This window comes from Manihot esculenta, chromosome 6 (assembly GCF_001659605.2).
Source record: "Manihot esculenta cultivar AM560-2 chromosome 6, M.esculenta_v8, whole genome shotgun sequence".
In the NCBI taxonomy this organism is placed as follows: domain Eukaryota; kingdom Viridiplantae; phylum Streptophyta; class Magnoliopsida; order Malpighiales; family Euphorbiaceae; genus Manihot; species Manihot esculenta.
The window spans coordinates 22,477,270-22,491,418 of NC_035166.2; the positions used below are offsets into that span (position 1 = coordinate 22,477,270).

The 14,149-nt window shown below is 32.2% G+C and overlaps 2 pseudogenes; both read left to right on the top strand.

The window, feature by feature from the left end:
- Nucleotides 1–477: 477 nt before the first annotated feature.
- LOC110617910 lies at nt 478–4,335 on the top strand (annotated as a pseudogene).
- A 3,115-nt stretch (nt 4,336–7,450) lies between these two features.
- LOC122721240 lies at nt 7,451–9,165 on the top strand (annotated as a pseudogene).
- The last annotated feature ends 4,984 nt before the right edge of the window (nt 9,166–14,149 follow it).

Here is a 14,149-nt window from a genome sequence, read left to right on the forward strand (position 1 = left end):
ATTCATTTCTCAATCAAACTAAATCATCTATATCAAAAATAAATTCATTCATCAATTTAAATTTATTCTATAAAATCAATATAATTTATCTTCCAAAATAGTTATATTTTGAAAATATAAAAAATATTTTAATTAAAATTAAAAATTATAAAAATAACTAATAATTTTCATTCAAACTTGAAATTTCATAATAATTTTTTTAAGTTAAATTTATTTTTTTAATAATTAAATTTCTTTACTTTTTCTCAATTATTAAATAAGCTATATAATATTATTTTTTAATAATAAAATATTATTTTTAATTTAAAATATTAAAAATTTCAATACTTTAATTAATATAAAATTAAATACAAAAATATTAAATAATTTTTAAAATCAAAAAATAAAGTTTTCGTGATTAAAAAGTAATATTTTAAATTTACAAATTATTATTAAAAAAATATTATATTAGATCCAAACTTATTTAACATTAAAAAATATATGAGTTTAATCCGTAAAAAAAAATTGAATTAGTCTTTACATGAATCTAATTAGATTTATATCGTTATTTTTTCTGTTGTATGATTGCTTCTGGAGCTCAATTAGGTTTTAGTGGAAGAGATGCGAAGAGAGAGAAAAGCGACAGGTCAAGGTTTCTTTTCGCCGGTGGGAGGAGGCTTTCGCCTTAAAGTCCTTTTTCCTTTCGGCGATGTATAGTTTATTTTGTTTAAGACGCTTGTTTCGGTTTGTATTGAGATTTCTTTCTTTGGTTGTGATTGGTCTGTTTTGGTCGATGTCTGGAGCTGAGGAGGTTGTGGTTCTCACGTCAGATGCATTTGGCGGCCACCGCTCCCATGAGAGCTTTGTCATGTCGCCTCCCTTCAAGTGGTGCTTGTGGCGGTTCAAGCCTCCTTATGCGATGGGTTTGTTTGGTTGTGGGCGACTCTGCTCTGCGTTGAGGTTTGTTTTAGCGGGATATGCTCAGTTTTCTTTTCCGATCTTCTTTTGGCTCTTTCGTCTGGATTTGTGCATGTTGTTGTATTGAGCAGTTGTTGTTTGGATCTCTGTTTCTCCGACTGTCGGTGATGCAGACGATTCCTGGCGGTGACGTGTGATTCCAGACGATGATGACAGAGCTACATCTGGGCTGTGGTTGGGTTTTTGGTTTGTATTTGGGCTGGAGTTTGGATGTTGGGTATGGGTTGGGTTGTGTTTTGTTAGGCTTGTTTCTACTGTTTGGCCCAATGGGCTTTTGAATGCAATTATCCTTTGCATGGTCAAAAAGACATTTTAGGTTTTAGAATACCTCTGTTAATTTAGCTTTAGGAGCTGAATTATTGAAGTCTGGCATTCATTTCAAATAATGCAATGCATCTGTTTGGTTCTCTGCATTCACATTTTATTTTATTTTACTTCATGCAACAAATTTTATAAGTTGTGTTCTTCTGCCTGCTGCCATCACTTCCTCTCATTCTCCGGTAGTCAAGGTTCATAGTCTTGAAATTTAAAGCTTAGCCGGAGTTGTCGGTTACGCAGAAGTTGAATAACTTAATTGAGCTTTTACAATTTTATTTCATGACTAATGAATTAGCTTTGTAGCCAATGGATTTTACTGCATATATTAAGAGACTGAACTTCCTGTATTCATGATGATGCTCCCTTTCTTTATGGACAATGGTTGCCTCATTTCCTTTTTCTTTTTGTTCTGTTGTAGTGTTTGATTGTTGCTTCTCCGCTGACGTGTTGGAAGAAGACGAGTACAATGTGTACTTGGGTGGCATTGTGGCACAATTGCAGGATAATTTTCCTGATGCTTCCTTCATGGTGTTTAACTTCAGAGAAGGGGACAGGCGGAGCCAAATATCAGACATATTATCTCAATATGATATGACAGTCATGGATTATCCCCGTCAATATGAAGGATGTCCTGTGCTTCCTCTGGAGATGATCCACCACTTCCTTCGGTCTAGTGAAAGTTGGCTGTCCTTGGAGGGGTGTTAATGCATTGTGAGAGAAGTGGATGGCCTGCGCTTGCATTCATGCTTGCAGGTCTTTTGTTATATCAGAAACAGTATAACGGGGAGCAGAAGACTCTTGAAATGATCTACAAGCAAGCTCCTAAAGAACTTATGCACCTTTTGTCTCCTTTAAATCCACAACCTTCCCAACTAAGATTCCTTCAGTACATCTCTAGGAGAGGTTTTGGTACTGATTGGCCTCCATCTGATACACCATTGTTGTTAGATTGCTTGATGCTCAGGGCCCTTCCATTGTTTGACGGTGGAAAAGGCTGCAGGCCAGTTGTAGGGGTTTATGGTCAGGACCGTTCAAAGCCCGCCAACAGAACTTCTAAGCTTCTATTCATGAGTTCAAAGACAAAAAAAAAACGTTCGACATTACCAACAGGTAATAGTGATAGTAAGTTGTATTATAAAAGATGACTGGAGAGTTAATCACATTATTAGTTATTCTTACTAGTTTCAATTTCAGGAGGAGTGTATGCTAGTGAAAATAGATGTCCAATGCCGTATTCAAGGTGATGTTTTTCTCGAGTGCATCCATTTGGATGAAGATCTGGTTCATGAGGAGATGATTTTTAGATTTATGTTTCATACAGCTTTTACTAGAGCAAATATTTTGATGCTATGTCGTGATGAAATTGACAGTTGACACTACGTGGGATGCCAAGGACCGATTTCCAAAGGACTTTAAGGCAGAGGTAGGTGGTTATTATTTTTCAATTAAAGTTCTCTTTTGAAGCTGTTGGAGTTGAATGCATACTCATATCTGTATCAGGTACTTTTTGAGGATGGTCATGCTTCCATTGTGTCTAATTTCACTGCATTCAGAGCAAATGAAGATGGGAATGAGGCTGAAAGTGCTTTGCCTGAGGATTTTTTTGAGGCTGAAGAGATATTCAGCAACGCGATAGTCACACAAGAAGCAAAAGGGCATTATGACACTCATACAGACCATGACAATTTGTCAATAGATGTAGAACATAAAGAAGTCTTTAGGGATACATTTGATGATAGGAGTCACAAAGAGGCTAGAAAGATGGATTTTAATGTTGATGCAGTGAAGGACATAGCTCTGATGATGTGAAATACAAGATGGATGAGAAGGTATGTTCTGATCTTCAAGCAGTGAAAGACATAGCTGTGGATGATGGGGATCTGAAGATAGATTCCATGGTTGCTGTTGATACATTGAGAAACAGGGCAACAACGGAAGTGCATGAAGATGGGAGGGGAGATTTCAAAGAGATGGAAGCTAAAGCTATTGGAGAAACCAATACTACAAAGATTTTACAATCCATGCTTCCGCAGCTAAAGTTGAGTGTTGATGTTGGTAGACCTGAGAAGGTAGTGCCAACCATACCAAGGAGCACGAAACCTGTTGGTGCAGATTCAACTGTAGTGAAAGAAAAAATCAAACAACCTGAGGCTCATGGAACTAATGGGAAACAGGCGAGACCAAATACAGTACCTCGTTGGGTCCCCCCTAATACAACTCCTTTAGTCAATTCAATGCATGTAGCACATCCTCTATCCAAGTACAATAGTGCACCACCTATTCTTGCTTATTGTGCGTCCCCTAAGGATTCTAATGGGGATGCCCATGTAAGGATTTCTCCCGATACTGCTGCTGCTGGAGATCTAGCTTCATATGAGCTTTCTTCTCCTCCAGTAGTATCACCACATCTTGGCCCAACAAAAGTTGTGCCTCCTTGTACCACAACTTTACCTCTACCTCCACCTCCATTCTAGCAATGCATTTTTATCGAAGACTTCAGTTAATGTGCCACATCTGCCTCCTCCTCTGCCACCATCCCCACCTTCCTCATCATTTGTGAGGCAGAATGTAGAGGTAGTATCACACAATAAATGCTCTCCACCTCCTTCGCCTCCTTTTCCCCCTTTATCTAATAGGCAGAAAATTGAAGTGGTGTTACCTCCTGCACCGCTCCCTTGGAGGTCTGTTTATAGTTCAATTGTCCTTGTTTCAAGTGTTCCACCCTCACCACCACCTCCTCCTCCTCATTCTGTTACAGTGACAGTTCCAAAGGTTGGAGTTGGAATTCCCCCTCGGCACCTCCACCTATGATGGGTACCAAACTGTCACCACCACCACCACCTTCACCTCCTCCTCCAGAACATGGTGCCCTGCCACTGCACCACCACTCGTAGGAGGAGGTGGCCCTCCTCCCCCACCTCCTCTTGGAGGCCATGTTCCTAGAAATTAGCGGTCGCAAACGTTACAGTCTATTGACCGCCAAACGTTGCGGTTTATTCTATTATAGCTGTCGAAAACGTTATGGTCTATATAATTTATAAATTTTTTAAAAATTTAAATTAGTAACATGTTACGGTCTATTTTATATAATTTTTAAATTTTTTAAAATTTAAATTAATAACATGTTCTTAAAAAGTATAAGTTTCACGCACAATCAGATTCAGATACAACTACCTGTTTTTTTTTTTTTTTAATTGTCTAATCATACAATCACCTAGCTACACTCTCCTTTACTCTGTTTCTTTCTACATTTTTTTTTACTCTCCTTTTTCGTTAGGGCTTCTTCTCGCATTTTTCTTTTTCATGGATTCAACTATCTTTCTCTTAGTTATGATACTCATCTTGGGCCTCATATCATTTGGCTTCACATCAGTTTGCTTTTATCTCTTAAGGAGGGGATCTATCCTTCCTGTAAGCACTCAACAGGTTTCCTTTTTTAATAAGTCTTGAGTTGACACCCATGGTCTTAACTCGCAGGAAGGCTTTTCCTTCTTAGTGTCCTAAGGTTCCTATTATAGTGAGTCTTGATTAGTTCTAAGGTTCCTATTATAGTGAATCTTGATCCGATGCCAATTGTGTTAACTCACAGCTCTCTTGAAGCTCCAAGGAGAAATTTCTGTAAGGGAGAAAATTTCTGGCCAGGATGCTTTCTCTTCATTTTCCTTTTCTTTAGAGCTATGGCTTTAAGAGAGTGTTTTTTCTTCACACCCATGGACGCTCGCTTAAATACTTCTTCAGGATGCTTAAATACTTCTTCAGGATGCATGATATTCATGGTTCAAGAATTTGAATTTGTTTATTTTGTATGAAGGGAATGAGGTTTTTTGAATTCTGAATTTATTTTTTTGTATGTATAGAAAAATATTTTTGTGTATGGAGCGCATGGAGAAAAATATAATTGAAAATATATTTCTAATATTAATATAGTTAATGTCTATATTTTTCTTTTGCGGTTGTAAGTGTGTAAATAGAAAATGAATGTTTGTCCATCTTATTTTGTGTTTGTGTTTGCATCAAAATCTGATTGAATGTTACTTTGATTGAATATTAATCTGATTATTTTTTTAGTTCTGAATTTATTTTTTGCATTTATAGAAGAAGTTTTTTTGTGTATGGAGCGCATAAAAGATGATGGAGAAAAATATGGTTGAAAATATATTTCTAATATTAATATAATTAATGGTTATATTTATCTTTTCCATGGTGTAAGTTTGTAAATAGAAAATGAATATTTGTCTACATTATTTTGTGTTTGCAATATCTTATTGAATGTTAATGTGATTGAATATTAATTTGATTGAATAGTAATTTGATATTGTAGTTTCTAATTAAATGTTAATCTAATTGCAGTATTAGAAAAAACTTATGAATTTAAGTACTTCATCATCAATCTCAAAATCTTTCAAATCAATCAGTGCTGCGTTCATAAATTTTTCTTGCAATCAGATTAACATTCAATTAGCAAGTACGATATCAAGTTATCATTCAAATATATTAACATTCAATAAAAACATTCAATCAAATATCGGTGCAAATACAGAATAATGTGGACAAATATTTATTTTCCATTTACAAATTTACCACTAGAGAAGAAAAATACAGGCATTAACTATATTAATATTAAAAACATATTTTCAATCAAAATTTTCTTCATCATCTTATATGCATCCTCTATGTTCTCCATACACAAAAAATAACTTCTTCTATACATGTATAAAATAATTTCAGGACCAAAAAATCTCATTCTTTTTATACAAAATAAACAAATTTAGCTTCTTGAATTATGCATATCATGCATCCAAAAGAGGTATCCAAGCGTCCATGGATGTGAAGAAGCACTTTCTTCAGGCCAGGACTCACTTTGGAGGAAAGAAAGATGAAGAGGAAGCACCCGACAATAAATCTTCTTATTTAGAGCTTCAGGAGGGTTGTGAGTTAATACAATCGGTGTCAGATCATGGCTCACTACAATAGGAACTTTAGGACTATAAGGGTTCACTAAGAGAGAGAAGCCCTTCTAGCTGTGAGTTAACACCATGGGTGTTAACTCAGGGAACACCATGGGTGTCAACTCAGGGCTCACCAAGAAAAGGAAGCCCTGTTGAGTGCTGACGAGAAGGAAAAGAGGCCCCTCTTCAGGTACCTCCTCAAAAAGTAAAAGCAAACTGATATGAAGGCAAATGATATAAAGCCCAAGATGAACATCATAGCTAAGAAAGATAGTTGAATCTATGAAGAACAAGAAAGTAAGAAAAAGAAGCCGCCTTAACGAAGAATAAGAGTAAGAGAAATAACATAGGAAGAAGTAGACTAAGAGAGAGTGTAGTTAGGTGACTATATGATTAGACGAAAGAAAAAAAAAAAAAGAAAGTACCGACAATGCAGATGAGTGTAAATGATAATTAAAATAAAATATTTCTCGTATCATAAAATCGAATTGTTTTCAGGTCGGGTCGGGTCAAAACTGTCAGATCCAGTTTATAGAATTGACCAGACTAAAAATTTTAAATTGAAATAATACAGCAATTAGCGGTTATGTTTTATTTTATGCAATTTATAAATTTTTAAAGAATATAAATTAATAACATGTTTTTAAAGAGTATAAGTTTCACACACAACGTCTGTCTATCTATTAATGCAGACATCTAGCTACACTTTCTTTTACTCTGCTTCTTTCTATATGCACAACGAAGAAGAAGTAGAGAAAGAGTGCAGCAAGAAGCAGAGTGCGACTAGATGGCTATATAATTAGATTGAAGAAGAAATAGAAAGTAACTGTATTTGGTTGTGCGTGAAACATATACTCTTTAAAAATATGTCACTAATTTATACCTTTTTAAAAATTTATAAATTACATAAAATGGTAGTTCTCGATTGCTAATTTCTGCATTATTTTAATTTAAAATTTTTAGTCTGTTTAATAACTGTACTTGCAGTTTTGATCCAACCTTATTCATCGGACCTTATCCAAGAACAGTATGATGATCCAAGTTCTGTAAAATATTTATGATACGAGAAATATTTTATTTTCATTTACACTCGTCGGCGTTGTTGTGCTTCTTTCACTTCTCCTGCTTTGCTCTCGCTTCGCGCTCACTTCATCGGCGGGTTTTAGTATGGCTATATCTATGGGGTTTTATATGAATTAGAGCCCATCTCGGTTTGATGTCAGTGATTCCGGTGTTCTTGTTTTGTCCTCTTCGCACGTGTACAGACCGGTGCCAGCCCTTCTGGTCTACCTAAGCCTCCAGGTGTTGCACTGCCTCCGCCATTAGGTGGTCAAGGAGTTGTAGCTGATACAGGAGACCTAGCTTCTGGAAGAGGCCATGGCTTCTCTCGGGGATCAACTGTCACGGCACCTAGAAGATCGTCCTTAAAGCCTCTGCACTGGAGCAAAGTAACAAACAAGGGCATTACAAGGAAGTTTGTGGGAGGAGCTGCAAAGACATGGGGAGCCCCAAATGTACTGTAACTTATTTATGTATTTTTTTAGAACTAGTAATGTCTTTCTGCCACTATTATACTTCTGAAATTTCAAATTATGAGTATCTTACCGGTTTATGTTTAGTGTTATTCTTCCTTTAATTTCTGTGTTGCATTTTTGTGCTGTAGTGCACCAGAATTTGATGTGTCAGAGATAAGACCCTTTCCTCTGCAACAGTCCCCAAACATACTGATTCAGGAGGCAATGGCGTAGGAAGACTCAAATCTGTTGGATCAAAAACCGACAAAGTTCACCTGGTACTCTAATTATTCAATACTTTAACCCTGGTGTTGCCATACCATGAAAAATTGATGAGTCATTTGGATCTGTAGAGGGTTGATTTCAATCAGTAGCAAAAGGAAAAATAAACCAAGAGCTGAGAATTAATTGAGGACATGTAGCTAAAGCCTAATACATCACTCGTCATCACCTGTCACTATGAACTTATGATGGCAATGACTGATTTTTTTTAATCATATACTGCTTCCAACTCTTATCTATTGAATTATGAAAGAAACTTGAACTAATGTTATGATGAATCAGTAAAACTTGATAACTCCACCTATCAAAGTTTAAGCAATTAGGCGTGTACTTGCCATCTTGCTAGATAAAGCTCATGAAGCATAATTACCAGCATGACTCGTGGTATAATTCTTTGCCGCAGGTAAGAAGCATGGGAAGTGAGCATCACCGGATGTATTTGCTTCATAGAGTCCTTTTTAGGCAGCTGCATTTCTCTCTTCTTTATGTGGAGAACTGATGGAAGCTCATACGAATGATCAGTCATCTAAAATGCCAGCCCTCAGGAGCAAGGATCATGTTAACTCGCCTTCCCACCAACTGGCCAGATAAACCATCAGTGGAAGTAGAATATCCTGCAAAAGACTGGTGATCAATGAGGTTTAGAGAGCAGTACATACCAAAAAGCAAGAAAAGGGATGAGGTAGCAAAGAAAGGTCCACAATGATGGACTGCTCTCCCTTATTTCCTCGTACTCCATGAGCACTACTTTATTTGTTTTTGGGTTTGTTCCATTCTCTATTATTTTTCTCCTTCCACTTTTGATCTTATTTCCACTGCCCTTCTCTTTTTCTTTCCTCCTTTCAGTGAGGTTACTTATTCTTTCGAAAATTTCCAGGATTTGTCAAAATCCTCAGCTGTGTATATACCACTCATGAGTCACGATTTGTAAGACTTGTGGCACCAGGCGTCTTTACTGCTATTGTTAGAATTGCATTGCTTTTCTGAAAGCTTCATACTTCCAAGCACTTCTTAGAATAAAAATACAGTGCAATTCACTGGTGCAGCTAAAAGAGTTTTGCTGCCATTCAGGTGCTTAATGGTTGTTTATCCATTAATGTCAATAAATCAACAAAAATGAATATATTATCATTAAGAGTTGTTCTGGTTCCAGCCCAAACTCGGTTAGTTCACTAAATTATAAACTCGTTCTGGGTTATGGGTGCAGTCTATAATTACAAATGAATGGGAATTATGTGTTACTATTATAACAAAATATGAAATATATTTAATTAATTATACATAAAACTCAAATCCGACTCCAATTAAATAAGGATATTATGTATTCCAAATTCAATCATATATTATATAAATTCATTTTAATAGACTTTCAAAAAGTTAATACTGTGAAAAATGAATTTGTATTTAACGAATGGGTGTATATAAATATAAAATTTTAATTTAAAATTTTTATTGATCGAAATTTTTACACTACAATACATATAAGAATTTAAGTGGTAAGGAAAAAGGTTGCTGTTGGACTTCTGGAATGAAAGAATTTAAGTGGCTGCAACCTGCAAGCCTGAATACTGTAAGGATTTCAAAGCAGCTTGTAATAAGATACCTGGATAGGATGAAGCAAAAGAATTATTTGAGGATGCATGGCTGCTCTCCTCATGTTTGTGTCATATAAAGTTGCAATGAATTGATTGATTGTATTAAAGATTGAATCCTGTTTTAAAGTTGCAATAATTCATGTAATTTTGTTTGTTATTGAACAAGCTTCATGTACAATGGAGGCATCTCATGTAATTTCCACTTGCAAGTCAAAGACTAAAAGGTTTCTATGTTTGAGGTCAGTGGGCCTCTTGTTGGGTTCTGTTAGTACATAGATTCATGAACTTAAAAGTAAAATTTGAACTCGCATGACAATTACAGGGTTAAAAATGTAATTTAGATATTCTGAATTATGAAATAATAATCCTTGTTACATGAATTTAACCCAATTTCTTCCTAAAAAAAAAAGGATAAAATTGGATTTTTGGGGTTTATGTGGGTTAAGCTTGCAAGGCAATAATTGGGAAATTCCAAGCATAATAATACAAATAACAAAATGTATCAATCTTTGGAGATAGATTACATAAACCTTATCTTACCCTAAATATCTACTAATTTATGCATGTGCTGTGTCGTTTCAAGGATATTGTCGTAAAATGGTGTTGAAAATGTAGCATATGTACGAAGAACTTGACTCCAAGACTCAACAAAAATCAATCAACATCTGCCGTTGCCTAGCAATCAGCAACCATCAAAGGCGTTATCTATTAAAGATGGTGGATCCTTGAATAAGGCCAAGCCTTGGCCAACCATGGGAGGGGGGGACTCTGTTATTCACCATTTGGATGGATTCCATCATTCTACCCATAAAAGTGGAAAGGGACCATTTTCTGTCACCACCACCCATTTCTTTTTTTTATGTTCTTTTTTGGCTCCTTACGCTTTAATTCCTTTCTTGCATTATCAACCTTCAATCCTTAACGTCTCATCATCTCATTTTAATTCTTACCCAAAAAGAAAAATCTTAAGTATATAATTGATCAACTTTGAATTCTTGTTACATTGAATCAATTTTTATTCTGTAAAACTCTGTGATGTAAACATGATTATAATGTATTAAGTATTAATAATTAATATTAAATTAAAATAATTTTTATAAAGAGTAATTATTAATAAAAAGATAAGAAATAAATTTAAAATTAAAAAAATAAAGAATAAAATAAATAAAAAGAGTACCCAATGGCTAACTAAGTAGTTCTAATATAAATAGTTTTAAATAAAATTAATTCTTGTAAAATTTCAAATAAAATTTATTTTTAATTTAAAATTAATTTTTATAAAAATTAAAAAAAATTAAAATTTTACATTATTAATTTTATCAAACATAGAAATTTAAGAAAAGAAATTCATTTCTTTTAAATTTTTTCAAAATTAGTCGTTTCAAATAAGAGCTAAATATTTATAATTTTATTATTTCCTTCACATTATAATTTTTATTTATTTTTTATTTTTTATTTTTTATTATCTCAAAATTATTATTTATTTTTTATATATAATTAATATATAAATTTATTCTTATAATTCTGTTTAATTTTATTTTTTAAAATAATCTTTTATTAATTACTAAAATATATCTTAACACTCTTTTCATTCCATAATTTTTATTAATTTTTTTAATTATTTTAAAATTATTATCTATTCTTTATCTTTTATCTATAATTAATATATAAATTATATATTATAATTTTATTTTAGTCTAAAATAAATTTTTTTTTGAATTGAGTCTAAAATAAACTCTTATTAATTATTAAAATATCTTCCAATATTTAATAAAATTTAATGTTTGATGAATACGGTTAAAAAATTAAATAATATTTTTTTAACATATATAAAAAAATAAAATAAAAAAGAAATTATGAAATGAATATAATATTTAATAAACTTTAATATTTTAAAATAACTATAATTATAAATTTTAAAAAAATTTGTTTTTTAAATATATACAAAAAATTAAAATAAATAAAAGCTACACGAAGGAGGGAGCGTTAGACTGTGACTTATACAAACCACTCTATATGAATTTGGCTAATGTATGTATAATAATAATTCCTCATCAAAGAAGTGGGCCCGGTTAACTGCGACTTTGTGCATTGCAACAAAGCGCCTGTCTTACGAATAATTACCCTAACAAAACACGAGGGTTAATTGCTGACGCTGGGATTAATTACCATATTCCTCTGCTCCCAATCACATGACATTGTCATGCACACGCTGTGCCTACAATCATCTCCTGGACCCCACACTTCATCATCATCATCCTTCCATCTAACTTTTCCTATCCAAACCCATCATCTCCTGCCACGTGGATCCCGTCAACCTATCTCCTGCGTCAGATTTCTTAGAATCTGGAATGGCTAAACTTAATTAAAAGGATGGTGGTTGATTAATTATTAATTAAAAATGGTCAAAATAGTAAAATGACAGCAGTCGTATTTTGCTTGTCCCTTAATACAAGACACGTATAATACACGCGATTTGGATTTTGTTTAATACTAGTATTTTCTGTAGGTCTACGGATAGCTTGACACGTATTTCTCCTTTGCTTCGAAATTACTGTTTTACCGCCCTTTAACAGCTCAACCGATCACCTTTCACTAATAAAAATTGAATTTTATATTAAAAAGTAAAAATTAATTATTCTCATGGAGCAACATATATTATTTAATTTCAATGAATAACATAAATAAGGATATATTTTTATTGAATTACATTTATTAAAAATATGTAAAATTAAAAAATAAATTTATAAATTTAAAAAAAATCATTTCTAATAAAAATGTCTGCCTTTTTCAATAAAATAAATTATCTCATGGATTTAAAAACTTTATTAATAATATAAATTTTAAATAAAAAATAAATTATTTTATTAAAAATATTTTTATACATTTTTTAAATATTATATATTAAAATATTTTTCACGTATAAACTATTTTTATGTAAATCATTACTTTTTAATATTTATAATAATTTAATCATTTTAATTTGATTTTTATTAATAACTTATTAAGATAAATTTAATATAATAATTATTTTATTAATAAAATAAAATTTTAAGAATTAAATTATTTGTTATTTAAAATATAAAAATAAATTATAAATTTTATTAAATCTTAAATATTATAGAGTAATTAAAAAAAGAAAAAAAAGAAAAAAAAAGCATGTCTGGTATTGGTAATATTTTGTGTGATGGGGTGTAAAAAGTTACCAGATTTACCAGTTTATCTTGAATTCCTGAATGCAGCATGGACGTTACGAAGGCTGAGCCGACAATTATGAGAAACTTTACAGTACTTTGATGGACCAGAATATCCAGGTGGTCTCAACGAAAAGATTTTAACATGTACTCGTGCCAATAATTTATCCACTTGATACAACAAAATCATGTGTCCCGATTTCATAAAACCAGCCAATACTTAAATGGACCCCAACAACTCTGTTTTTCATTATTTTTTCCTTTTCTTTTCTTCCACTGAGAAGACAAAACAGCTGATTTTAATTCAAAAAAAAAATGAGACCACGTGAGCAATGATGTTTTAGATCCAAACACCACTTAGACAGGGTCACAACTACACTTTTTTATCCGATTATTAGTTTATTAAAATAGAAAAAAAAATTAAAAAAGGAAATTTTTAGAAAGTACCAAATTTAATACATGCCAAACAAAATAGTTTAGCTCCATTTTATTATTTAATTTTTTATTATAAAAAATTAATTAATTAATTTTTTATTTTAAAATTGAATAAATAATTAATTAATTTTTTATAATATAAAAATTAAATAATAGTTTTTCTAATTTGAATTACTTAGATTTTTTATAAACTTTCACCTTGGCTAATATGTTTATTATTTTTAAATGTATTAATTATATTTATGCAAATAAAATATAATTAAAAAAAGAGTCGTTAAATAAAGGGTAGCTGGCTGACTCATTTCCATTTTCTAGATTTGGGTACGCACTAAACGACGAGCTGTCTAGGCACGTCGCGGTTAGGCGATGATTGTATGTGGCACCGCCCCAGAAGACGGGAAACTTCCAGCTCCAATGTTATCAACAAATTCTATTCAACTGCTTTTTTAGTTTTTACTATATCAAGCCCCTGTATTCATTATATTTATGCTTTTTTAACTATAAGTTATATTATATAATAAGATAAATATTTATATTAATTTCCAAAAATAATATCATAGTTAATGTTTATCTTAGAATATTCATTTTTATGTTATTTAATTATTGGTTTATTCTCAAAAATATGAATTTTTGTAGTATAATCATCTTACATTGGATAAAGTTTAAAGATGACAAAAAATCATAACACGCTTGGGTCCTAAACATGGCAATCTCATTATTTACAAGCAAAGTTTCAATAATAATATAGTTTAAGCTAATTAAAACTAGTCTTTTATTAATTTAATTTCCTTTTTATAGTTTGTTTATTAATTTACAAATAAATTATCGGTAAAAAATAATGTTATTATGATTAGCAATACGCAGGAGCCAGGGGTGGATGGATTAATGGAGCCAACCAAAACCAA